This window comes from Paroedura picta, chromosome 7 (genome assembly GCF_049243985.1).
Source record: "Paroedura picta isolate Pp20150507F chromosome 7, Ppicta_v3.0, whole genome shotgun sequence".
Classification (NCBI taxonomy): domain Eukaryota; kingdom Metazoa; phylum Chordata; class Lepidosauria; order Squamata; family Gekkonidae; genus Paroedura; species Paroedura picta.
Genome location: NC_135375.1, coordinates 21805419 through 21833144, shown reverse-complemented (window position 1 = coordinate 21833144; position 27726 = coordinate 21805419). Strand labels below are relative to the sequence as shown.

General features: G+C 44.5%; 1 long non-coding RNA gene across 2 annotated transcripts in view; it reads right to left on the bottom strand.

Moving 5' to 3' along the window:
* LOC143841735 (uncharacterized) overlaps positions 1–26291 on the bottom strand; it is a 128232-nt gene extending 101941 nt beyond the window's left edge. For both annotated transcript variants that reach the window (XR_013232768.1, XR_013232767.1), the window contains exons 1-2: positions 26195–26291; positions 20532–20591 (exon numbers count right to left, since the gene is read on the bottom strand). This is a non-coding gene — a long non-coding RNA (uncharacterized LOC143841735). The remainder of the gene's footprint in view (positions 1–20531; positions 20592–26194) is intronic.
* Between the last annotated feature and the right edge of the window lie 1435 nt (positions 26292–27726).

The window sequence follows — 27726 nt, the reverse complement described above, 5'->3', positions numbered from 1 at the left end:
ATGAAATTTAAAAAGTTTAAAATGTTCTTTTTGAGATAGAATTACCGGAACTGCACGCGGTGTTTCAATGAATATATGCCATTTTGTTTCGAAATATTCTTGTATTTCATTGCTAATGTAATGATATTAACAACCTTGAACTATCATGATAGCTTGGATAAGAAATGCAATTAATGAATAGATTACCCTTTACAAAACATTGGAAGGCGTGAGCTGCACTAGTTAAACAAGAATGGTCCAGTGAATACATGCCCAAATGGTTAAATTGACCGCATAAAACAAACAAGAGAATATCTTGCACTCTGATTTATTGATAGATGTTGTTTGATATATAAACAGAGGGTTTTTTTAATGCAGGACTATGATCTATATTATTTAAAAATGATTTACTGACTGCTGAGGTTTTTGATTAGGCACTTTGCACCAGGCTGACGGGGTGAATCATAAATGAATTTACTACCTTGATTGACCTTTGCAAAATATTGGAAAATGTCAGTTGCGCCAACTAAACGAGCCTGGCTGGGTAAAATATGGGGAATATTATGTGCAGTAACATTACCGTCATATACCATAGAGTGGGATAGATTTTACACTCTTTGGCTGAAATTATATATGTCTTGAGATCAGCCTTTTGCAAACTTTTGACTGTTGAAATAAATTTTCGGGCTTCGAGAACCCCTGGAAAAGTGATGTCAGCTGGTGATGCCTCCCTGCTCCCTCCCTGATGCTCCTCAGAAGTGACATGTCACCGGAAGTGACATCACCATCCACACCTTCCTTTCACTCTCTCCTCCTGCCTTTACTAGTACTACACTGGCTCCACCTCATGCAAGTTGGATAGAAAGGCAGGAGCTGAGAAGCCAGCCTGGACACCCCAGATCATGCTACAACCAACTTTCTCCCCCCCCCCTTGATTTTAATACTACCCACCAAGCCCCCTGGGTGGAGGCAGCAAGTTCCTTAGCTTGTGGCTAAGCCTGTTAAGGCCATGGACCCCCAGTGGAGCTCTCACGGAGCCCTGGTTGGGATCCCCTGCTTTAGATAAATAAATTGCGATAGTTCAGTAAAGCATAATGTCAATAAAATGATGCAATGGTTTGACATGATAGGTTCATTACAGATAAATGCATATTGGAAAGAAATATAAAAGTAAATCTAATCCTCCCAATGATTTCTTGTTTTCAGTTGCAGCCAGAGCACTTTCCTGATGATTATCACATCAGAATAAAATGGCAAGGGTCAAAGGCATTAATTTCAGAAGAACAGGCAGGGCTAAGGAAGGGTACAATGCTCTGGAACAATGTTTTGTGCTTAATTGTTCAATACTGAGGTCTCCAAACATAAAGATGGGGGGGAGAGTCCAATTTTTACCAACGAATGCCTACATGGGTAAATGTTTCTCAGCCTGGTGGTAAAAAAAAATTATTTACTTTAATTATTTGATATTATTTATTTCATTTATACACAGATCTTCCTGAGCCCTTCCCTATGGCTCAGAAGGGCTTAGAACATTAAAATACCCAACATATAAACAGAATAATATAAAACACAATAAAATCCAGTTACAGGTACTTCCTTTCTCTGCAAAATGGTTGATTCTCCTTTCTGCCATTTCTCTCCTTTTTATTCTCACAACAACCCTGTGAGGTAGATTAGGCCAAGTGTGTGTGACTGGCCTGAGGTCACCCAACAAACCTCCACATCAGAATAGGGATTTGTATCAGTAAGCAAGATAGTTGGTGATGTCATCACAGGCCGCAGAGCTCCCTGTGTGATTTTGGACCAGTCGTTCTCTTGTACCTTAGCCAAAGGTTTCAGACTCCAGAAATACCTGATGTTTTGGGGATTGAGCCTGAAAAGTAGGGGGCTTTCCGCACCGGGATCCTTGTAGCAAATTGTTTGCTGAACGAAAAATCGCCATTTAAAATAGTGCAATTCGTCATTATGCATACCTGACTTTGTAGTGGAATCCAGTTGCGTTTCTATCGTTTCCCACAAGCTTCCGGTCTCAGCAAAAATCGCTAGACAGGAAGCGCTATTGCCAAGCTCGTCCCGCCCCTGACCGTCAAGCAGCCAATGGGCAGCCGTTAGCATGCTCCCAAACAGCCCCTTTCCCTTTAAGAAAGGTTTAAAAAAAAAAAAACACCCATTGCAACGAATATGTGTTGATTCGTTGCAACGGAGAGACCCATCAGCTGGCAGGTGTGTTTGAGCTGTCGTTTCATCGTTGCCATGCTCACCCCAAGTGAAAAAAAAAATCCCCCCCCCCTCACGGGCCCGATTTTCAGCCGAAAACAGTGTAAAAAATAAAGGGAAAATACATCAGCAAACGGGATTGTCTGTTGTTTGTGCTAAGGGAATAAACAGCTCTGGGGAGGGACTGAAGCCGGGGAAGCCTCTAAACAGGCTTGCTGGTGGGTTGAACTTCGCTCGCTCGGAGAAAAAAAAATGGCGATCGCTTCGCCGGAAGATCAGAGGAGAGAGCCAGGGGGAGGGACTTTGTAGAAACCACAACAATGGTAACGCACAGAACTTTCCCGCTAGTGTTGCAGATTGGTTGCAGGAGTGTAGCGCTTTCCGGAGGGTGAATCCACTTTTGGGGATTTCCCTGAAAGCGCTACAAGGAAGCGCTTTTTGCGGATCGGTTTCAGGTGTGTCAACGACGTTGTGCATAATGGCAAATCAGTAGCGTTTTCAATTGGCAACCATTGTGCGATTTTGAAGGTGTGCGAAAAGCCCCCTGGTTTTAGGGAGAGGAAGGATCTTGGTAGATTATGTCATGAAATCCACTTTTTTAATATAGCCATCTCCAGGATAAGTGGGATAATTGTTTTAAATACATAAATATTTAGACAGAGGCAATCCATGCCTACCCTGCAGAATGTAACACTGAAAAAAAATCAACCCTGCAGGGTAGAAGAGAGAAAACTAATATACATTATTAAAAGAGCCTCTGAAATACTGGGAGAGAGCTCTAAAGGAGAAAGGTCAGAAGAAGTGGTACCATTGCATAATTGCTAGAGTCCGGAGAACTGTTGGACTCTGCAGGACCTATAGTGTGCATAATTCAAAGAATATGAATAATATCCAGCAGGGGGCATAAGAGGAGATTGGATTTAGCATCGTTAGAATAGGAACTTCCTGATATTTTTCAAATAATCTCCTCCAGCTTCCTGATTTGGTCAACTGGAGACTTCCTGTTCCTATGAGCACACTTCCTTCCAGCTTGAATTCACGCCAGATCGCATAAATACAGAACAAGAGAAAGTTACTTAGGTCTCCCCCCCTCTCTTTCCATGCAAAGTTGTTTCTCTCCTAAATAAAACTATTTTATTCTTTTAAACAGCTTGGCGCTTGGAACTCTCCTGCATATTTAAACTCTGCCAACGCAGACCGGGAGTTATTGGTATATCTCCAAGGCTGGTCTCACTTTCCCAGAGGTTTATGGCTTCTAAGTGATCTTTCTCTCCCATCTGTGGCAGATCATATTTCCCATATAAAGAATTAGAAGTATATTTCTATTGGTTAGGGCTATTTCTTCCCTTAAACAGAACAATCGCAAGATGATGTTCCGAACATACACATACCTCAATAGTTTATGGGAGGCATGAGAAAAGAACAATTCCACCTAGCCTAGTTAAGAGCCTGTATGTCTCATTTTACCGCGTTCTAATGTGCTGCTTTCATAAAATACGTCTGGGTATTGAATCATCTTAGAACAAGGGGAAAGCGATATGCACAAGCCGCAGAAGTGTCTCACCCTTTGGCTGTGTAATACAGATTTGATCCAACCTAATCTAAAGTTGCATTTATCTGAGAGCAACATTTTGACACTAAGCCATAAAAGACACATTCAGCACAACTTGGGCCAGTTTTCTGTCAGATATCACAGCTTCCATTGCTTGCCCTTCTGATCCAGTGGTGGTAATCTTGTTGTCCACAAAAAAAGAACCGCAACAATTCTGTCCAGATTCAAGAAGAAAATGAACGATCCATTCTAACAAGTCAGGGATGGACAAAATGAGGCAGTGTTGGATCCAAATTTATGATTAATTTTAAATTAGATAGAGCACATTGGTCTCAGAAAGCACTGTGAAGGATGTACAAATGCAAACAAGCCCACAGAACTGGCAGGTTAAATGGATTATAGGGATAATTTCTGTTGGTTACAGAAACACAATTCTCTTCTGAGGTCATCTGGGATGAGTGGATGTTCCTTATTCCATTTCTTTTAATATTTCACGTGTTCCTCTTCCCAGCCTCAACCAAATGCCTGATGGAAGAGCTCCATCTTACAGGCCCTGTGGAAATGTGATGGCTCCGAGAGGGTCCTCAGATCTTCCAGGAGCTCATTCTACAAGGTCATTCTCCAGCAGATCCAAAAGAGGCTGTGGAAACTATGAACAGGTCCTGGTAGGGTTGCCCAGTCTGAGTGGAAAATACCTGGAGACTTTGGGAGTAGAGTCAAGAGTGGGTGAGATTTGGGGTGGGGCAGGACCACAGTGGAGAATAATGCTATAGAGTCCGCCCTCCAAATCAGCCGTTTTCTCCAGGTGAACTGATCTCTTGAGTCTGGAGATGAGCTGTAATTCCGGGGGAAGAAGAAGAAGAAGAAGAGTTGGTTCTTATATGCCGCTTTTCCCTACCCGAAGGAGGCTCAAAGCGGCTTACAGTCGCCTTCCCATTCCTCCCCCCACAACAGACACCCTGTGGGGTGGGTGAGGCTGAGAGAGCCCTGATATCACTGCCCGGTCAGAACAGTTTTATCAGTGCCGTGGCGAGCCCAAGGTCACCCAGCTGGCTGCATGTGGGGGAGCGCAGAATCGAACCTGGCTCGCCAGATTAGAAGTCCGCACTCCTAACCACTACACCAAACTGGCTCTCCTGCTCACACCTGGGACTGGCATCCATTGGCGCCAGGAAGCAGTTTTGGAATGAATGAAAGGCCACAAACTGAAACAAAATCCTGACAAAACAGAGATGCTATCAGTAGGGTGATAGTAGGGTTTGCTAACCTCCAGGCAGGGCCTCCAGGTATCAGTTCCCCTAGAGCAGGAGTAGTCAACCAGCAAACACTGGCAGGGGGTTGTGGGAATTGTAGTCCATGAACATCTGGAGGACCACAGATTGACTACCCCTGCCCTAGAGAACATAGCAGCTTTGGACTCTATGACATTGTACCCCACTAAGGTCCCTCCCCAAGCTTCCAAGGTCCATTCCAAGGCTCCATCACCATCCCACCAGACCCCAGGCATTTCCCAATCCAGAGCTGGCAACCCTAGGGGAAAGTTCGACCCAGGATTTGGGATGATGTAAGTTATGGATAGAGCTATGCTCCCCTTAAAGGGGCAGATGCATAGATTTTGGGCTCAGGCTTAATGTTGGATTATATCATGGAGAACCGGGACCCTTCCCCCAGCAAGCTCTATTCCACTCCACAATCCTGTACCTGTGATGGTTTGACTGTAAATTGGGGAAGGATTGGGGATTATGCTGCCACTTTATTGGTTTTTTTAATGGGTTTAATGGTATTGGGGGTTGTGATTTATTTTAATGGGGTTTTAATTTGTCTTTATGTGACCCAACACGAGTCTTTGTAGAGTGGCGGGATAAAAATCCAAATAATAAATATATTTGTTCTTTAAGCACTGTTTTAATGTTTTAAAAGCTTAGTTGTTTGGAATGTTTTGATGTTCACCACTTTGAAGCCCCTGAATTGGGTCAAAAGAAATGCTTTAAATACAATGAAAATGTTTCTGGCTTGGTTTTGATGTACAATTTACATACAAAGTATGCCATTTCTTTATATAATGCCAGTACACTGATGCACCCTTAATGTTGAAAAATGCATACATTTTACAGGGGAGAAAGTATGTGAAGAAACCCAAATCGACATGAAACCCAAAAGAACGTCAATCATGGGTTGGTGCCAAACCAGAAAGGAGCAAAGTTTTTTAAAGCATTTCCAGTGTTTTTATGTCAGTTGCCTGGTGGAGCATGATTGGGTGGGAAGGCAGCATTAAAATGTTTTCAATAAACAAACAACAACGATTGGGGGGGAATCAACCTTTCATATCCTATGTATTTTATTTTCAATTGTAATTTCTGGTTGTGTTTTAAGGGGAAGTTTTATCGGGGGTTTTATGCACATTTTGTAACCCACCACGGGCCTTATTGGGAGTGGCGGGTAAGAAATTAAATAATAATAATAATTGGTTGAGTATACTGTTATCCTGCTTCTTGTCCCAAAGGTTAAGGCCAGTGTGATTGGTTTTCCCCCTTTTCCAGTGGTGTGAGGGAGATTAGGCTGAGGAAGAAAGCCTTGCAAGGGGTCATGAGTTTCTTGGAAGAGTGGGGATCTGAAACGGGTCTCCCAAATCCCACTGTTGGTAGAATCATAGAGTTAGAAGGGACCTCCTGGGTCATCTAGTCCAACCCCCTGCACTATGCAGGACACTCACATCCCAATCGCTCATCCACTGTAACCTGCCCCCCCCCTTGAGCCTTCACAGAATCAGCCTCTCCGTCAGATGGCTATCCAGCCTCTGTTAAAAAATTTCCAAAGAGGGAATTTCCCAACACCTCCCGAGGAAGCCTGTTCCACTGAGGAACCGCTCTAACTGTCAGGAACTTCTTCCGGATGTTTAGATGGTACTCCAGCCACTACACCAGGAAGCAGCAATGGACAATTCTAAATCATCCAGTGGCACTATGTGGACAGAGGACCACCAATGGTCAAAATGAGCTTCTGCACTCCAGGAATCTGAGATAGACCTGTCTCCTCCACTGCAGGGAAGGGAGGAGCCTCCTTAAGCAGGAGCTGCTTTATGTGCTTGAAAATGTGCCTGCCTGTGATTTGGGAGCATTTGTAAAGTTTAGAGACAGATTTTCGCCTCAAACTGCGGAGGTGTTCCTCGCAGCGCTATTTCAATTGCATTACGGAGAGGTTTGCGGCTGTCCTTTTTCCTTGCTCACTGCCATAATGAGGATTTTTGAGTTCATCATTAGAGACTTCCGGTTTGCCACTGTGCAAAGCAGCCGAAAAATGCAATCAAATTTCTGCCTCCCTTTGCCTTTGTGCTCTCGATAAAATGATGAACGGCACCTTTTGAATTCGGAGTGGGAAATCTTATTTGGCTTTTATTCAGTTACCTTAGGGCAAGCAATAATGTAATTTACAATTTCTTCCAACAGGAATTAGTGCGTCCTCCCCCAACACCCTGGCGTACAACATGTACAGCAGGACCTGGGCCTTCAGAATTGTCTGTTCCACTTCAACCCGTCTTCTTAGCAGGGCAGAAACCAAGATTCTCCCATATCAGAGAGGGAAGGGGGAGAGAGAGAGAAAGCATATACATGGAGAACTACAATAATAAAGTTGGAAGAGGCCATACAGGCCATCTAGTCCCACCCCCTGCTCAATGCAGGATCAGCCTGAAGCATAGAATCCTAGAGTTGGAAGGAGCCATAAGCATCCAGGATAAGTCTCTGTCCAACTGCTGCTTATTGAATCCTAGAGTTGGAAGGGGCCATGCAGGCCATCTAGTCCCACCCCCTGCTCAATACAGGATCAGCCTCAAGCACAGAATCCTAGAGTTGGAAGGGGCCATAAGCATCCAGGATAAGTCTCTGTTCAACTGCTGCTTATAGAATCCTAGAGTTGGAAGGGGCCATGCAGGCCATCTAGTCCCACCCCCTGCTCAATACAGGATCAGCCTCAACTAAACAGGGTTCCTAAGTTGGTCCTAGTTTGGTATAGGCAAACCACACTGCAGGATTAGTTAAGATCTACCAATTGTGCCAATGATGGGCTCTTTTATAGTTGCCAACTCCCAGTGTAATGAATGATTGGGGTGCTCATGGAGCATAGGGTTGCCATGGTTCCACTGCTTTTCCTTTTCTTGCCTTTGAGATGTGCTGAAGTAGCCTGTAGCAGTGCTGTGCTTCAAAAGAATGAAGGCATGGATGGAGAGACGTCTCAGGTGCAGGCCAGTCACAGAGCTGGTGGCCCAGAGAGTCTTGGAGCTAGCAAGAGTGGCTAAAGGCAACAGCACAAGTTCATTTCTGATCTATTCTGGCCAAGCCAGTCTGGAGGAGGGCCGGACCAGCACTGGCATTCAGCAGAGGGTGGGGGCCTGGTGAAATGGTGGCATGTGATGCTATGACACCACTTCCGGTTCTGTAACCAGAAGTTACAGATGCTTAGGGCTGATCCCCCGCGTTGAGCGGGGGGTTGGACTAGATGGCCTGTATGGCCCCAGCCAACTCTATGATTCTAAGTGAGGTCAGTGCATTTCAGCTCTCATCTTATTACAAAGAACGGGGGGAGGTTCAGCCATTTTAAAGACATGTGCTGGATAATTCAGACATAGAAGTTGTCAACCAACTGTCGTAGGCAATTCCTATTGTGAAGGACAAGATTTCGGCTTTTGCACTCATTTTTTGGTTTTATCCTTTGCTGGAATCACAGCCTTCATTTAATGTGTGTGTGTGGGGGGGGGGGAGAGACTATGGCATTTTCTCCTCAGAAGTAGCTGTCTGGTCTTGCTAGAATACTTATTAGTCTCCACGACACTGAACAGAGCAAGCTGATAAATGCTTCAGATTGTGAAACACGATTTGTCTAAGTAAAGATCAAGAAAAAGGGGAAAATAATCTGAAGCTGCTTATTCAAATTGCGCTTCAGGCAACAATTGCGTTTTTTTAAAAGCCTGATGTCTATGTATCATAACCATGAGTTCCCTTGGGCTGACTCTTATAGATTCAATGATGAATAATTTGCGACAGCACAAATCCGCCATCTTCCCTATCTGCCTTCAAATGCTGTTTGGTATATAACTGTGTCAATGGTAGGAAGGAAATTGGCCAAACCAAAAATGTCTGCCAAGGCAACTGGATGAGGCCTGGTCTACACGTACCACAGCACAGCAGAATGAAGTGAGAAATCCAGAGCCACAACATAGATTTGCTTGCTCCAGGCTGGGAAATTCCTGACATTTGAGGCCAGAACCTGGGGAAGCTGGATTTGGGGAAGAGAAGAACCTCAGTCCATCCTCTCAAGCAGATATTTGCTCCAGGGAACTAGATCTATGTCTTCTGGAGATCGGTGGTAATTCCGGGAGATCTCCAGGTCACATCAGGAGGCTGAAGGCCTGAGGAGCCAGAGATAGAGAGACTATTTCAAACACATGCAGAGCATACCTGTTTAAGGTTTCCAGGACCCCCATTGAGGTTGGAGACTCCCCAAGCCCACCCCTAGCTGAGTGTTGGTGGTGGGGAAATTACGGAGGAAAGTAACTTCACGTAATTACCGGAAGTTGACACAAGAAGTGACAAAGTTAGCTCTAGGAAACACAGGAAACTCTGGGGTTTCCACATTCTAAGATTCCTAGAGCCAACTTTCAAAGCAGCTCTAGGAATTATCAAAAACCCCATGAGTTTGATGATTCCTGGAGTTATCCCTGTCCATGTTTCAACTTCCTGAAAGCGCATAAGGCTATTTAAAAGAAAAAAGATCTGCATTGCTATGCCCCACATAACCTCAATATCACCCAAATGAAGTGACAGAAATGGTCTTCTTCAGACTTCAGGAGGATGGTGCTATTTTTAATGCCTCTTAAACAGCAGAGGTACCATATATTGTACATGCAATGTGTTCTGCTGCAACTGAGCTTACCAGTGAATCTTGTCTTCTCATGATACAGCCAAAATATGATGGTCTCAGTTCAGTCTTTTTAGCTTCTAGGAACAGTTCAGGCTTGCTCTAACTGGGAACCCACTTATTCATTGTTTACATGATCTGACATCAAGCCTTAAACTGTGTTACAGAACTGAAAACACCTGATTGATTCACTTTTGACTGATCTATAAAGTGTGCGAAAATGAAAAGAACGCACATGCTACCACAACCGCACTTGGTAAGTACTGATCAACGTGTCCTTATCTTGGTGTATTTGCACCCTCTGGTGGCAAGACTCCTGAAATGGCTGAATACCTCTTTCTAACCAGGGCCTATTATGCATGTAACGGTTTTCAATGTTTACCAACCCTTTTAAATACATTCCCTCTGGTTGTTCCCTACTCATTCAGAAGGTGGTCTATTCTGGCCCAAAAAGGAGGATGAGCAATGAAGAATCACCCAGTCACATCATTAGTTATACTGACATTGCTAGGGAGCCATGACACCAGGCGGCCATGACACCATGACATTGCTAGGGGGCCATGACACAATCCCACTCCCCTGTTTGTGATGTTTCTGCAGTTCTCTTTAATCCATAATCATAAACACATGATCAAATTCCTATTGAATTTGCTCCTTGTTTGTTTTCCCTTAAGAAAAGCTGCCATTTAGAGGAAATAAAATGCTCTGGCCTTTGTTTTTTGGGGATGGTGTGCTTGGACAGAACTGAAACAGGCACCCTGCCTGGTAATTATAGTGTAACAATCAGAGAACTAAAATTGGGTGCAGTGGCTTGTGACAGGCCAGGCAATCCTAAACAGAGTTCCCCCTGTGTCTATATCCATTTAAGAATCACAGAATCATAGAGTTGGAAGGGGCCATTCAGGCCATCTAGTCCAACCCCCTGCAGGATCAGCCCAAAGCATCCAGGAAAAGTGTGTATCCAACCTTTGCTTGAAGACTGCCAGTGAGGGGGAGCTCACCACCTCCTTAGGCAGCCTATTCCACTGCTGAACTACTCTGACTGAAATTTTTTCCCCTGATATCTAGCCTATATCGTTGTACATGTAGTTTAAACTCATTACTGCGCGTCCTTTCCTCTGCAGCCAATGGAAACATCATCCTGCCTTCCTCCAACCTTCCAAATACTTAAAGAGGGCTATCATGTCCCCTCTCAGCCTCAAAGACATTGTGCTTTGAAGGACCTGAGTCTGCTTAGAACTGGACCTGCTGGCTCCTTTTCCAGTTTTTGCTGCTGCAGGTTTCCTTTTTTGGAGATCAAAGTTTACCCATCCCTTGCAATGGAGAGAACATCATTTTCCCGCAAATAACTTAATAGTTCCGGGCAAGTGAGTAGGTCCTGGCATGGAAAGTAAACACAGGTTTTCAGTAAAAGGTTTACGCAGATGTTCCGACATTGCCAGTTCTTTTCCTGGCTCCTCGAGAATTCCAAAGGGCCAAAGAGATACGTTACGGTTTGGATGATCAAAATACTTGATTATGAAGCAGAGCAGATGTGAAACAGGGCCTCTGTCAAATACTCGGGCATAATCTATCAGGGTTTGGAAAGGCAGCTTTATTAAATTCATGTGCTCGGTCAGGCTATAAAAAGCAGTAAATGTGCCCAGTGTTTCATCCTTTAAAAAGTCAATGCATTTTCCCAACTTTGTTATAACTTCCATTATGCCACAACGTCAAGCCCTTTGTTTAAAGGATACTTGGAATTACATGGATCCTAAATAAAGAAGCTGATTACTGCACCCAGTATTGTACTAAGAAGGCTGGCTACATTGCAGTGGGTGTGGTTGATCGCAGGCTGGAGAGAAACTTTAAGGCAGTGGTCCCCAACTTTTTTATCACCGGGGACTGGTCAACGCTTGACAATTTTACTAAGGCCTGGGGGGGGGGTAGTCTTTTGCCGAGGGATGTCACCATCACCGCCTGAGCCCCTGCTCTGCTTGCTTTCCTGCCGGCGCCCCTGACTTCCCGCCGCCAGCAGCAGCTGTGCAGTGCCACGCCAAGGGGGAGCCCCAGCCATGGTGGCCACTGGAGAGCACCAAAGGTGAGCCAGTGGCAGAGTGGCAGGGCAGCCCCCAGAACAGCAGCCGAGGAGGACAAGAAGGAGCCGCGGCCGCGGGGGTTGAGGACCGCTGCTCTAGGATGTAGAAGAGCACAAAAACAACACAGGGGGCTGTTCACTCTGACATATTATTTTATCTGAAGAAGAGTTGGTCCTCTCCCAAACAGAATATATACTGTGATAAACGTCTTTCAGTTTCAATACATTGTCAGCTATCAGAAGCCCTGACAATGGAGCCTTTCCAGGCTCACTTCCAGCCAAGGCCAAGCCCATACTTGACACTCAAGTGTTTGTTATTGCATTAATTCTAGTTTTTATAGCTCCAAAAGCTCAGCCAAGGAAATTAGACATAGTTCTCTGATGACATCGATGCCCAAGCTTGCTTTAATACACAGACTGCACACTGTGGTCTGTCTTTCATGCAAAGGCAAGAGCCGTCTTTGAGCCCAAAATATGGCATTGAGCTGCTTCTCATAAAAAACATTTCTACTCTTTCTTGGTCGAGGCACCTTGAGTTGTAATGCCTCTCTGGATTGAAATGAATGATCTCTGTGCCAAACTCAATGCGCCCTTGGCCTGAATATCACCCCAGATCTCCGAAGTTAGCAGGGTTGGCAATTGTTAGTAATGGGATGGAAGACCACCAAGGATGTCTGGAGGTAAGCAATGGCAAACCTACCACCTTTGTTGGTCTCTTGCCTTGACACCCCATTGGCATTTTGGATGGCCAACGTGGACCCATCATTGATTTTTCGCTGGTTGCAAAGGCAGTCGAATGCAACCCATTCCTTCAGTTCATCTGTTGCTATCCCCCTTGTTTATTACCACAATGTAATGTATCAAGTCAAGTTTTTGCAGTTGGCTATTTTTGTTAGGCATAAATCAAGCAAGTCCCTTAAAGTCACTTTTGGTCACTTGAATCCTAAACTCAGGTTATGGCATGTCAATCCGATATGGTTCCATTTTCCCCCCACATTCCTATCTTTGCTTTATAATTGCCATTTGCAAGCCTGGATTTCCAGAAGGTCTTGCAAATTGTGGTTCTATTCTGTAATTTTCATTTTCCACTAAGATTGGGGGAGAGGCATTTGCTCTCTCACAAGCTTTACAGTAGTTGGGGGGGGGGAGAGAATGATTATAGATAGGTATCAAGAATGTGTCCTAATAAACAGTAAATTTTGAACCTTTATCTTGAGAATAGTCCTTTACCAAGAGAATCTATATATTTAACCTTCAAAACAGCTTCTCATACTTTAATTCAGGGGTAGTCAAACTGCGCCCCTCCAGATGTCCATGGACTACAATTCCCATGAACCCCTCCTAGCAAATGCTGGCAGGGGTTCATGGGAATTGTAGTCCATGGACATCTGGAGGGCCGCAGTTTGACTACCCCTGCTTTAATTTATAGAAGTTATCCAGAACGGATGAACTCTTTCCCCAGGGTGAAACCCACTATGAGTTGTATCTTACAGATTACACAGGTCTGGGCCTGGAGTCCAGAACTTGTGTTCATTGCAGGTTCTTTCTAGAATCATAGAGTAGGAAGAGGCCAGAAAGGCCACAGAGTCCAACTCCCTGCTCAATGCTAATTCCTATGCACACAGTGTCCAATTTAGATAAGCAAACTGGCTCACATGGAAAAGCAATTTCAATCGTCCTGCTGTGCTGTTTTGCTAAACTGAAATGAACTTTTTAGTCCTGTGACACTAATTTGAGGGGGGGGGGCATTTTCATAGATGACCTAGCAAATGCTAATTTCCTACCCTTCCTTGCAAATTTGCATGGTTCTCTCTCATTGATTCTCTGATTTGATCCTGCACACTAATCATGATCATGGCAATTTTTTACAGCCTTTCCTGAGTGGGTTTCCCTCTGCCCTCCAAATGGATCGATCCCAAGTGATTTTTAACTTTGGTGGTTTGCAGAAGGTTCATTTGGCTCAGCGGCCATGTTAATGCGAGGCTTCTGAAGACTGCCAAAATGGTTCTCCCCCAAACTTTGTTTAATAAAATATTAAAGAAAAATGTTTTCAGTGCTTTAGGTTTCTCATCCCAGTGTCTTTGTCTCTTTACATCTCATGTCAATTGCATTCCGTGCTGATGTTCCCCCACTCCATGTATTTTGTTTGCAAGAAGCAGTGAATTTTTTCTCCAGTTGGGGATGCTGCCATTTGCCTCCTTTTCAACCTTCCCTTTAAGTCAATACTAGCAGAAAACTAAACCTCATACAGCTCCTTCCATCATTTTAACTTTTAATTCAGCAATCTGAGATGGCCGATAATCTCATATCAATACACTAATGCCACTTTTTTTACAAAAAGGGAAAAATGGTTATTGTACTTCTACAAAGGGGGGGGGGAGGATGATGGAAGGTGCACCATGGGAAGTGACCTTTGAGGGATGGCAAAAGGATGGGGGGAAATCTGTATACTTTTGAATTACCTTCATCTTGGGAGCGAAACAAGGAGAAAATTGGCACTAAAACACTCTCAGTAAGCCCAAGGAGAGAGTGACCAGAAAACAAACTGAGCACTGAAGAAGGAAAAATCTACACGGACTGACAAAGAAAACCCAACAGACATGTCCTGTGAAAGTGTCCTTTTCTCTCAGCCTGGAGAAAAGGAGGTTGAGAGGGGACATGATAGCCCTCTTTAAGTATTTGAAAGGTTGTCACTTGGAGGAGGGCAGGATGCTGTTCCCGTTGGCTGCAGAGGAAAGGTACCTGAGGGACCGCCTCCCTGCCTATGCGCGTAAAAGAGCTCTGCGCTCCACCGCCACCAACCGGCTAATGGTCCCTGGCCCTAAAGAAGTCCGCCTGGTCTCGACCAGGACCAGAGCATTCTCTGTTCTGGCCCCCACACCTGGTGGAACGAGCTCCCGGAGGAGATCAGGGCCCTGACGGAGCTTAAACAGTTCCGCAGGGCCTGCAAAAAGGAGCTCCTCCGCCAGGCATTTGGTTGAGACCAGGCACAACCAACAGCGAATGAAGGGCCCCCGCTCCCCTCCTCCCCTCTCCTCCCCTTCCTCCCAGAACTCCACCAGAGCGCTCTGGACCTGTTGTGGTATTGCACCGTTCCATCTTTATATTATTTTATTATATTGTTATTCTGTTATATGGTTACAACCACTGTTATTAATTACTGTATGTTTTAACGAAGACTGATTCATGTATCGTTGATTAGTTTTAATGTAAACCGCCCTGAGCCTTCAGGGAGGGCGGTATATAAATCTAAATAAATAAAATAAATAAAAATAAAGGACACGCAGTAATGGGTTTAAACTACAAATACAACGATATAGGCTAGATATCAGGAAAAATATTTTCAGTCAGAGTAGTTCAGCAGTGGAATAGGCTGCCTAAGGAGGTGGTAAGCTCCCCCTCACTGGCAGTCTTCAAGCAAAGATTGGATACACACTTTTCTTGGATGCTTTAGGATGCTTAGGGCTGATCCTGCATAGAGCAGGGGGTTGGACTAGATGGCCTGTATGGCCCCTTCCAACTCTATGATTCTATGATTCTATACCCATGTATAGTGTAATAGACCATTGGAAACACTGTGTATTCTTAAGCAGGCAAACAAAATAGTGAATATGGTGTTTTGTTTTTGTCAAAAGACAGAATTATTTAAGGCAAACCTTTCATGCTTTGAAGAATAACATAACAACAAAACGAATAAGCACCAGCTCCCAACAGTGATTTGCCTGAAACACACTTCTTCGTTAATAGACTTCAGTGCAACACGACAAGTGCCCTTATCAAACGCCCTCAACAATTAAATTTAATTGGGCAGTAAAATCAGGCATCAAAGCTTTTCAAATTAAGTCATAAAAAAGAGTTGCAGTTGAGCAAAATCTAATTTTGAATGATTAGAAAGAGATACTAACAACGCAATCCTAAACAGAGTTGCCCCCTTCTAGGCCCATGAATTTCAGTAGAAGGGTGTGACATTGTTCTACTGCCAAGTTTTTCCCTGGAAAGAACGGCTACATTTCACATTTTATGGTGATTTTGTGTTCAGTTCTCCACCTTTGTACTTCTCTTTGAAGCCAGAGCCATAAAATGGTTTAACTGACTTCAGCTCTAATAATATTTTACTAATACATCCATATTTGGTAGCTGGACCATGGAGGAACTTTCTGTGTGTTTGTCCTGGACTAAACAGCAACTCTAAACAGCTGTTGCAATGCCATGGCTATTTCCGCCAACCCACGTATGTTGACACATGAGCTCTGTGTACGGGACATAAATACGCAGCATCGCTAAGCGCAAAGGGGAAATGGGATCAAGAACTGAGATTTGCGCCCCTGTTCGCGATCAAGTCTTGGGTTCACCTCTGACCTATGCACAATCATTTCATGGAGAGTTGGTGCTTACAGACTGGGGCTGCCAACCTCCAGGTAGCACCTAACAATCTCTCATAGTACAGTTGGTCTCCAGGTGAGCAAGATAAATTCACCTGGAAAAAATGGCTGCTTGGGAGGTAGACTGTATGCAATTATATACTGGAGAAAATGGCTGCCAAGGAATTATATTCTGGAGAAAATGGCTGCTGTGGAGGGTAGACTCTATGAAATTTTATACAGCCAAATCCCGGCTTGCCCAGGCTCCACCCCTGAAATATCCAGGTATTTCCCAGCCCAGAGCAGGCAAACCCCATCACAGATCTCTGCACTGTATTTATGTAGCTGCTGGGCACATAAGGAAAGCTGCTTTCCAATGGTTTGTAGCCATGGGGATAATGCTTCTGTGCATACACTTCGCACACTTCATATAAGCTGATCCAATGTTGGAACAGGCTCCCATCATCTGCTGGTGGTTGGGGGGACCTGGCAACCCTATATGACAGAACCTGATAGAGAATACTGGGTTCCAACAATTTACTCCTACACACATTGCTCTAAAACCACAACGTTGTATGTAAAAGCATGATGTTCTCAGGAGAACTAGCATAGGACACGTAGTGAGAATGGAGAGTGTGTGGTCATGATCTTTTGCCTCAGGAAATGCATTCAAATGCTGCAATGGGCCTAGGAATTTTAATTTTCAGGGTGCAGTCCTTTTCAGATGGAGTAAGGGTGAAGTCTCATTTAAAACTGAATGAGATTCACTGGTAGTCAGTGTGGTAGCCGAGTCCTATACTCTGTATAGCCATGGGTCCTGGCTGTCTGAGTTGCTTTCTCATCTGGGCCTGCATTTCTGACAACAGGGGAAACATTTTGCTTGTATCTGCTGGCAGTCAGGCAGGGCACACTGAAGGGTAACTGTTGGGGCTTTTCCCAGCCTTGTGACCTGTAAAAACAGCCTGCCCATGGCTCTACAGGGAGCAGAGGCATGCTTTGCTTATACAAGTTGGTCAACTCTTGTGTAGATTGATGGTGGGGATTCAGACTTTGCATATATACATTTCAGTGATAGATATCCAGTCTGCTCTAGATGGGTGGGGTAAAGAGAAATGTTTTGCTTGCACACACTTGAAGACAAGACAGAAAGATGGTGTGTCAGCAGCCCAAAAGTTACAAGTTGTTCTTGCCAGAATAGGTAGGCTAATGCATCAGGCTGTCAATCTCCAGGTGCAGCAGGGGTACCTTTTCCAGTGTCACATAGAAGGGAATTGGGAAAAGCATCTAAAAAAGAGGAGTTGGTTCTTATATGCCGCTTTTCTCTACCCGAAGGAGGCTCAAAGCGGCTTACAGTTGCCTCCCCATTCCTCTCCCCACAACAGACACCCTGTGAGGTGGGTGAGGCTGAGAGAGCCCTGATATTACTGAAGAAGAAGAAGAGTTGGTTCTTATATGCCACTTTTCCCTACCTGAAGGAGTTCTCAAAGTGGCTTACAGTCGCCTTCCCTTTCCTCTCCACACAACAGACACCCTGTGGGGTGGGTGAGGCTGAGAGGCCCCTGACATTACTGCTCAGTCAGAACAGCTTTATCAGTGCTGTGGCGAGCCCAATGTCATCCAGCTGGCTGCATGTGGGGGAGCACAGATTCAAACCCGGCTTGCCAGATTAGAAGTCCGCACTCCTAACCACTACACCAAGCTGGTTGGGATGATTTTCTAACACCTATTTAGCTAATACTCTAAACAGAGATTCTTTTGAGTCTACGTACTATGTATATGTTTTAATTTATTTTATTACTACATTTGTACCCCGCCCTCCCTAAGGCTCAGGGTGGTTCATATTAATTGCTCTCTGGATATGACTTGTGATAGTATGGTATATGTTCATGCTGGTTTAGTGTTTTCAACAACAAATTACAACTTTGTACAAGCTCTGTGAAATTGTCCTGTATTTTAAAAGAATGAGGTATTTAATATGTTCTATATTATTTCAGTAATTTCCTCCTGATAAAGCTGAATGCGAAACACGCAAACCATTTGTTTCTTTCTCTACCTTTAAGACCAATAAAGTTTCAGTTCTGGGTATAAGCTTTCACGTGCATGCACACTTCTTCAGATAACACTGAAACAGAGTTCACCACCCATTACTTATAGGGGGAGGGTCCAGAGGCTGTTGCCAGGAAAAGCTAATTAAAGTCAAGTTACATTAGTAACTGAGAAATAATGATAGCTAAGATTGCATTCAGGCAGTTCATAAGACCTGTCCATAGCAGCAAATTAGCATACAGCACAACAAAAGAATTTGCAGAGGCGAGAACTGCATGCATAGTGACATAAGAAATACCAGGAGAATTGAGGGGGAGGGAGCCTGAAGAGGGCAGAGTTTGGGGGGAGGGACCTCAGTGGGGTATAATGCCATTGAGTCCACCTTCCAAAATGGCCATTCAGAGATGGCCAGACGGTGGCTCTCCAGATGTACATGGACTACAATTCCCAATGAGCCCCTGTTAACTAGCCATGTTGGCAGAGGCTCATGGAAACTGTAGTCCAGGAACATATGGAGAGCCACAATTTGGCATCCCTGCTCTAAGTCAACCGATCAGTTGTAGTCCCAGGAGATCTGGAGGTTGGAGGTTGGCCACCCTACATCTGGCCCATTGACTTGCTTGGACAATGCTGCCAGTGCTGTTGGGGATTGCTTGCTGTAATTCTACAAGTCCTTCTGCGGAGGGGCCTTGTCTTGAAGGTTGCCTGTTCATAGCCAAGGGGCAAGCTGCCTCTAGCTGCTCAAGGCCGGTCTCCCGAAAGGAATGCTTGAGTCTCCAAGCATGTAAAGGTTAACAAGACTCTGCCTTCCCCTCCCACCGCCTCTTCCCTTTAAATGGCCACATTTTTCTTTCTGCAAAACAGACGGGGCCTGGAAGCACAACAAAAGATGCAGTAATGAGACCACTGGCCTTTGCTTCTCGTTAAGTGAGCGGAGGGAGCCAAAGGAAATCCAATATTGTTCTCTGACAATTGCATTATGTTGCTGGTGTGAACTAGCAAAAAGTTCCAAAAGGTTACAACTCTCACTCATGCCTCTGGTGGCCTCGAGTCCATCAGAGCCACACTCTGTGTCCCGAACTTCAAAGTCCACATCAAACCAGCCACACTTCCCTGGCACTTTGCATTTTGGCTCGTGGTGACCTTTGCGGTTCTGCCGAGGCACAAAAGACCGATGTCTTAGCAACGCCCAGTGCGCACCCCTGGGAATGTCTTGTCTATTACTTACAGAACTTTTTAGATCCCCTGCCAACCATAATGCACTTGAAGGGACATCCAGTTTCTAAAAAACCCTGTGTAAAACTACAACCAGCTATGACCACGTGCCAATTAAAAACAAAACACTGTTGTACAACCAACAACAAAACAAGCAAAAGACCTTTTCAAGACAAAAACAGTTTAATCTGCTGGCAAAAAACTATATAATAAGCAGGAAGTTCTAGGAAATGGGTGCCACAGCAAATAAAGCACTGCACCCCACTCTGTCAAATCCAAGTGAAATAGGTGCTAGATCTCTGGAGCAATACATGAGAGACAGGTGTGTACTTAGGTGCTACAGTGCTTGGCCAGGATCTTGAAGACCCAGGTTCATATCCATGTTCTGCCATAGAAGCTCATTGGGAGACATTTATCTATATAAAACTTGGAATAATTAATGGAACAATGCAGAATTCTTAGTACATCAGACCTGCTTTGAAAATGAGGACAGGCAATTCAAACCCCTGGGTGTTTCGGAGATGCATTTCAGAAGCAGCTCTTAGAAACCAGAAAGTCAGTTCCTTGGGATTTTCTTAATATCTCTCCCTGCACCAACACCACTTGTGATAATCAGACAGCTAAGGAATTCAGAAAAAAACAGTGTCGCCTAAGAAAAGTTAAACCCTTGGGAGTCCATTGACCTCAGCGGACTAAGCAGGGTTTAACTCTGCTTAGGATAATGCTGAAAGTGTCCTGTTTGCAAACTTCCCTGTAAAGAATGAGAATTTGTTTTTGTTTGGGAGAAGTTAACGCTGCCTGATGTACAAGCAGCAAGTAAAAATAACATCTGCATTAACAGGTCTAGTGTCATTCAAAGCGGTGGAAGAATTCGATTCATAGCCTTGCCCAGTGAGGCATTTCAGGAAACTAAGAGGTAGATGTAATGAAAAGTGACAGCCCTGGTTGTAAATCCATAACCACCAAGGCTAGAGGGAATTCAGGTATTGACTCCTGAGGAATGGAGACAGGGCCATGTATCTACAATTGGTATGTAGCCTCAGCAGCTTCTCAATCTCACCTCTAGGGATTAGATTGCAAGAAGGTTCAAGGGACAGGCAAAAATATAACTTTGAACTTGACATGCCAATGATGTGTTGCCATTCATATGTTCTGAGCATCAGTTTCTTACCAGATCTTCTCACCAAATAGAAGTTTCAGAAGATCCAAGGGTTCAAACAGCTCCAGCCACCTGAAAAACAACAACTGATCATTGTTCTTTGGGAGAATCTTTAACAACCCAATATTTCAGGGACTCCTCAGAATATAATCTGGGGCTCTGATGTGTCCTTTTTAGCATCTCTAAAATTCTAACTGATAAACAAGCCCCATGAAGCGCAAACAAATTTATTTCCAAATCCAACTGGATTTCTAGACTTGGGGCTGCTGAAGGAGCTCCATTTGGGGCTTAGAATATTTTCCCCATATGAGTGTGTTTTTGTAATCCCACAGTGTGGGGGAGATGCCTTCCCTTCAATGACAAGGTTAAGAGGATATAGAGGTAGGAGGTTACAAAGGACACAACAATATAGGCTAGGTATCAGGAAAAAAAATTTCTCAGTCAGAGTAGTTCAGCAGTGGAATAGGCTGCCTAAGGAGGTGGTGAGCTCCCCCTCACTGGCAGTCTTCAAGCAAAGGTTGGATACACACTTTTCTTGGATGCTTTAGGATGCTCTGGGCTGATCCTGCGTTGAGCAGGGGGTTGGACTCGATGGCCTGTGTGGCCCCTTCCAACTCTATGATTCGTGACACGTACCCTTAAGCTCAAAATTTAAGGTTTACCATGGCCAATGCTGCTCTGTTCTCCCAAAAGCCAGGAATCTTCAAGTAGCTTCAGGAAAGCATTTTAGCACAATCCCAGCATTGTGGGATCATCAAAGAATGTGATGATGGTTCCTTAGAAAAATGTCCCCCCATTGTCTGTGGTCTGTGACAGATTGTGAAAACAGAAATCTGAAATCCCACAGAGATGGATTTGATCCAGTCAGCAGAATCGGGGGGGGGGGGGGGAGAATGCTGATTAGATTGCTGATTATTCCAATTGCACAATCGTCCCTACTTTTCAGTTTAGAATAAAAGATGACTGGTGGCAGGGGGCGGGATGTATGTCTATAAAAACATGCATGATGGGGAGAGAATGGGCAGAGATTTGTGTTCTCCCTCTCATCACCTTCACACTTGAGGTTTCCTAGAGAAATGGATGCCAAGTACAAGCAAGACAGAAAGAAGTCCTTTGACTAGAGTTGCCGGCCCTGGGTTGGGAAAAACCTGGAGATTTGGGAGAGCGGAGCCCGAGGATGGCAGGGTTTGGGAAAGGGCTGGAGACCAGGGTTAGTAAGATCGGGTCCCTCCCTTCCTCCTTTTGATCAGTACTCCCCTAGGCCAACATCGACCAGACCATCACACAGATGATAAGCAGTAGAGTGGGGCTCCGTGGGAAAGAATAGGTTATTGTTTGCTACCACCATCTGTTATCAATGTACTGGGGTTTTAATGTTATTGTTGTTGTTGTTATTGTTGTTGTTATTGTTGTTGTTATTGTTGTTGTTATTGTTGTTGTTATTGTTGTTGTTATTGTTGTTGTTATTGTTGTTGTTGTTACTATTGTAAACTGAGCTGGCCTGGCAGAGACTTGCAGTCCAGAAAATAAACGAGTGAGTGAGTGAATGAATGAATGAATAAGGGAGGAACTTCAGTGGGGTATAATGCTATAGAGCAGTGTTCCCCAACCCCCGGGCTGCTGACCGGTACTGGGCAGCGGCAGGGGGAAGGGAGACGCTTTGGTGCCCGCACCTCCCTCTTCCCCCCCCCCGTCCCCATTCTATGAAGTTCCTTATTTAGAAATCAAAGTTTATGCATCTAGAATCAAAGCCTTAGTAAATTGGGTACCACTTTGCTTTCCCTGAGCTTTCCGCTAAGGCAGAAATGTCAAAAGGGGCCACATTTCTTCTCATTTCAAAGGGAGCTGCAGAAGAAGATGAATTACAGGAGTAAAAAGATTACAGGAGTAAAAAGATGAATTAAAGGATTAGGATTTTATTTCTGCTTTATTGGGGGTGGGGAAGAGTAAAGGTTTATGGGCCTAAGAGGTCCATAAACGTAAGCAAAGTCCAGAAAGCATTTTGCGCATACTAACGCACTAAATTATGAAGCTATCATCAACATGATAGTGATGTGCCAGTTTGGGGAGTGACGCAATGTTTGTTTCAGAGCTATTCTACTTTAGGTGTGGGGTTGCCAGCCTCTAGGTAGTACCTGGAGACCTATTACAATTGATCTCCACGCAAACATGATAAGTTCCCATGGAGGAAGTGGTGGTTTTGGAGGGAAGACCTGTTGAGATCCCTCCCTTCCCCAAACCCCACCATCCCCAGACTGACTCCTCCCGGTATTTCAGAAACCACTGGCAACCCCCCTCTAGGTGTATACACCCATGGTTTCAGCACACCAGTATACAATCGACCCCTGGCCCGACAGCATCTTGAAGCAACTGGAAGACAGCCCCAGGGGAGGGTGGTATATAAATACAATAAATATCATACCAGTCATGCACCATATTGGGATCATGTCAGTCTGCCCATTAAACTAAACTTTGTAGGCTTTTGGTGCCATCAAGCATCACTTGGTACCCTGGCCACAATTTTCAACTTGAGTTCCTGCATCCTCCCCTGTTCTGCCAGCCTCCTTTTGGAAGGCTGTATGGCCATGTTTCAAAAATGGGACTACTAAATGGGAAGTAGAGAACATCAATTAATATGAGCTGTATTGCAGGATGGCTGCCTGGAATGTCTGAAATGGGAATATTGCCATCTAGTGGCAGATCTCTGCAGTTACTATAAAAACATTTGATAAACTATGAACCAAATGCAAAGATGTTAAAGAGACAGTGGAAGTTTGAAGCATTTCTGGGGAAGACAAATCTTTCTGTTGACATTTGACTATTTTAACTGTGTGACAGTATAAAAATGGCCCTTCGTGTCTAATACCTAATACTAGGGGAAATAATAAATCTGGCACCAACCCCTTTCCCAAATGATACCAATTTTTCAAATTTTATTTGACTCAGTTCTTTTAGACTTCGGTTTTCTTCCCAATAGGACCCAGGGTGGCTTACATCATTCGCCTCTCCTCCAGTTTATCCTAACAACAACCCTGTGGGGTAGGCAAGGCTGAGTGTGTGTGACTTACCCAAGATCACCCAGCAAGCTGCCATGGTACCAGTGGGGATTTGAACCTGAATTTCCCCCATCCTAGTCAGACAGCTTCACCTCCACCCCACAGTACCCCAAGGCAATCATTCCGTAGGCTAGGCAACTAGCCCATCCCAGTGCTGTAGCCCAGGGGTAGTCAAACTGCGGCCCTCCAGATGTCCATGGACTGCAATTCCCAGAAGCCCCTGCCAGCATTCGCTGGGAATTGTAGTCCATGGACATCTGGAGGGCCGCAGTTTGATTACCCCTGCTGTAGCCAATCCCAAAGCTGTACTTCTCCAATTCTTAGTCAATCCCAGTGCCATACTAATTTGAAGATGATCTGCACATTTTTGTGTGTGTGGGGGGGAGTCTATTAGAGCTTAAAAGGTGACTGCAGACAGCTCCAATAGGCCTATGCATACATATCTTGTTTCTTCATTCCAGGGGATGAGGGTAAAATTGCATCACAGGAAACTGTAGGGCACTTCCCAGTTACCCATATTGTGCTGTTCAGAGGGAAGATGAAGTTGTCCCTCCCTTAGGGTAACAAAATACCTTGAATCAGCCTTGAGAGAACCAGTCTGGCTCGAGAGGCCACAGCTGTCATGGCAAGCATATAGTGTATGGCACTCATGGACCAAGCACCCAGAACTGTTTGGCTCATTCTCCCCCATGGTGATGGATGGTCAGATTATTAAATGACATGGGGATAATTTTGCTAAATGACATTAATAAATATCTTCAATCACAGAAACATAATCAAAACTCAATAAACAAAGCATGTTCAGTTATAATCTGTCCCAGTTGGGAAGGGCAGTCTATAAGCATATAGGCAATAAATAAAAATGATAAAAACTTCCAGCTCATCTGCTCACTTTTTTTTTTGTAGAGCTGGCTGCCCAATACTAAGGAGAAAACTGAAGTCTATGGGGAGAGGGGAAACTAGAACTAGAAAGCATGCTGGGTTCTTACCAAATGGTAAGGCTCCTTCACATTTATCATGGTCGAATCCCATCCTGTCAACTGTATTCATAGTTGCTTTGATTTGATGAACGTTGGTCCAGTTGCACTGCTTCTGTTGATATATTTTTGGGTTTCTCCTCTTTACTGATTCCTTTCTTCTGTTACAGCTAGTGGCTGACGGGTAGGAATTAGAACTTGAATTTAAGGCCTCCTCAAATTTCCCATCTGGTTGGGGAGTTGTGTGGATTGGCAATTCAGCACCTGGTGACCACTGAATGACTATAATGTTGTGACTAAAGTCTTCTTTGAAGATCCCGGTATTTTTCCTCTCAGTTTCAAATTGGTTTGTGCACCTTAAAAAACTAAACTGTTCCAGAGGGTAGCCATGTTGTCCAGTGGCACTATCGTGACCAATACTATTTCAGGCTACAAGCTTTTAAACAGTCAACATTCCCTCCAGATATGATTGGGACCATGATTTTCAAAAGTTTTTCCCTCTAAAATCTTGTTGGCCTCTTAAGACTTGAATCTAGATAAAATATTTGTGGTTTTCATGAGGCGATTTTTGCTATTTTAATTTATCTACAGTAGAGCTCACCAAGAAACTGTTAGGGTTTGTACTCATTAAATGATGAAAGGGATTATTTTTTATTTCAGTTTGTATTTTCATGAAATGCAGGTGGCATGTACAGACTGGGGACCTTTAAAGTCAGCTAGCCCTACTCAAGCGAAATAGACAGAACACACATGGGTAAATTATACACCACAGGGGCTTGTTTCAATCTCCTTTTCATGGTTTACATCAGTCAACAAAGAATCAGAAAGCAAAGATGGAACAGTGTATCACTTAAGGTTGCCAACCTCCAGGTGGTGTTCCCCCAGAATTGCAACTGCTCATCAAACTACCCAGATCAGTTTCCATGGAAACATTGGCAGCTTCAGAGAGTAGACTGTATGGCATCAAATACCTGCTGAGCTTCTTCCCCCAAATTCTGCCCTCCTTGGGCTCTGCCTCCCAAATCTCCAAGAATTTCCCAAACTGACAACCCCCCCTGGCAGCTGTGTATGAAAGCAAAAGTAGGGGCAAAACAAATCTTCATTCTACAGCAACAGAATGACCCTTAAGCAAGATTTACACAGAATTAAATCCCAGTTTATCAAATGGGGCTTATTCTCAAGAAAGCACCTTTAGGAGTAGGGCAACAACAACCATGCAATATTGAGAGACAAATTATGGTATTGCAACTAGGGTTGCCAGCTCCGGGTTGGGAGATACCTGGAGACTTTGGTGGTGGTGATGGGAGTGGGCAGGATTTGGGGCAGGAAGGGGCCTCAGTGGAGTGTAATACTACGCAGTCCACCCTCCAAAGCAGCCATTTTCTCCAAGGGAAGTGATCTCTGCTGCCTGTAAAATGGGGAGGGTGTTTCCCCGGACTCTGGGAGACTGGCATCCCTACATGCAACACAGCATTTAAACAGCAATCCAACTTGCACATGTTTCCCACATTACCATAGGCCTCCTACAAGCTGGTTGTCAAAGAGTCCAAATATGAACCCAGTGGGCACCCAGTATATAGTAAATAAGCCTATAGGCTTAATAAAATATATATATGAATTATATTAGGTGACACAGTCTTACTGTTATGGAACCCCAGGCCCCAGCTCAAGCATTTTCCAGGACACTGTCCATTTGCACCTCAGCAGGTCAAATATGCCAGCCTTTAGTCCCTTTGAAATCCAAGCTAAGCTCTCTTGCTTCTACCCCTTAGGCCAATTATAGTTTTGGCCCACCACCTGAATCAGGTAATGATGATCACCAACCAATCAGGATAGGTCCTGGCTAGAACTCTCTAGAAAATTACCTCACTCCTCCTGATCCTCCCCCTCCCAGGGTGTGGCTCACAAGCTCTCGGGATGAGCCAATTAGCTTCCTCCCTGCTTTGGCCTTGAAGAAGATGAGAGGTCTGCTGGCTGAGTGGCCCGACTAGGAACACCTGCAAGATGGAGTTAGTGACTCCACACATTAACCCTTGAGGGGAAGAAACAGGGACATTTGCCTGACCTAGGATGACCTGAGGTACGTGTTTGAATAAGTGGTTCCCATCATTCCAAAAATTAAGCACACTGCTCAATGAGCAGATAAATGCATGTTTTCAGAGCAGTTCTGGGTAATTGCCCAAGGCTCTTATCAGACAATTCAGCTCTTATCAGAACTTCCTCAAACAGAAGACAAGTCCTGGGGAAACTGACTTCTCTGAAAGACAGCTTGCTCTGTGCCATCCAACGTCGTCTGCAATGTTCAACCATAGGAGAATGTTGGATGTGTTTTCAGGTCATCCTGTTAATCCCCCCTGGAAAAGATGTAGGAAACTGGGGCATGCATGGACATATGTGGAGCTGCCCTACACTGAATCAGGCCATTCATCCATCCAGGTCAGTATTATTTACTCCAGGGGTGGGCAAACTGTGGCCCTCCAGATGTCTGTGGACTACAATTCCCATGAGCCCCTGCCAGCATCTGCTGGCAGGGGCTCATGGGAATTGTAGTCCACGGACATCTGGAGGGCCACAGTTTGCCCACCCCTGACTGGCAGCCAACTCTCCAGGGTCTGCAATAGAGGTCTTTAAAACTGCCTACTGCCTGGTCCTTTTAAGGGGAGATTTCAGGGATTTAACCCAAAACCCGAGCTACAGCCCTCCTCCAATATTAATTCCCCGCAGAATCTTCTGCAACACACAGGGCCTTCATACCAAAGAAGCTGAGATCAAAAAGGCATTGAAAAGCTACTATTGTATAGGCAACCTGTTCATGTACTTCCAAACAAGAGCACTAGGTGGCGAACTTTGGATACTTATTGCAGAAAAAGAATAGTTGTTTTTCTCCAATGTTTTAATGACTTGGTTCAAGAAGTGTTGGTCTAAAGCAGCAGAAGTTTGAGTCCAGGTGCATCTTTAAGATCAATAAAGTCTTAAAGGTGCCCCTGGACTCTCCAGCTTTGCTTTAATGACTTGGTTCTGCATACAGACATTGGGGGGGGGAGGGGGGGAGGGTTCTTTTCGGTAGTTTCTTGCTTTGCCAAAAAAAAAAAAAAAATCCCAAAAATCTAAAATTGCACATTCCAACTGCTTAAAACTCTGGATTTATTAGCACTTGATCCTTTTGCAAACACA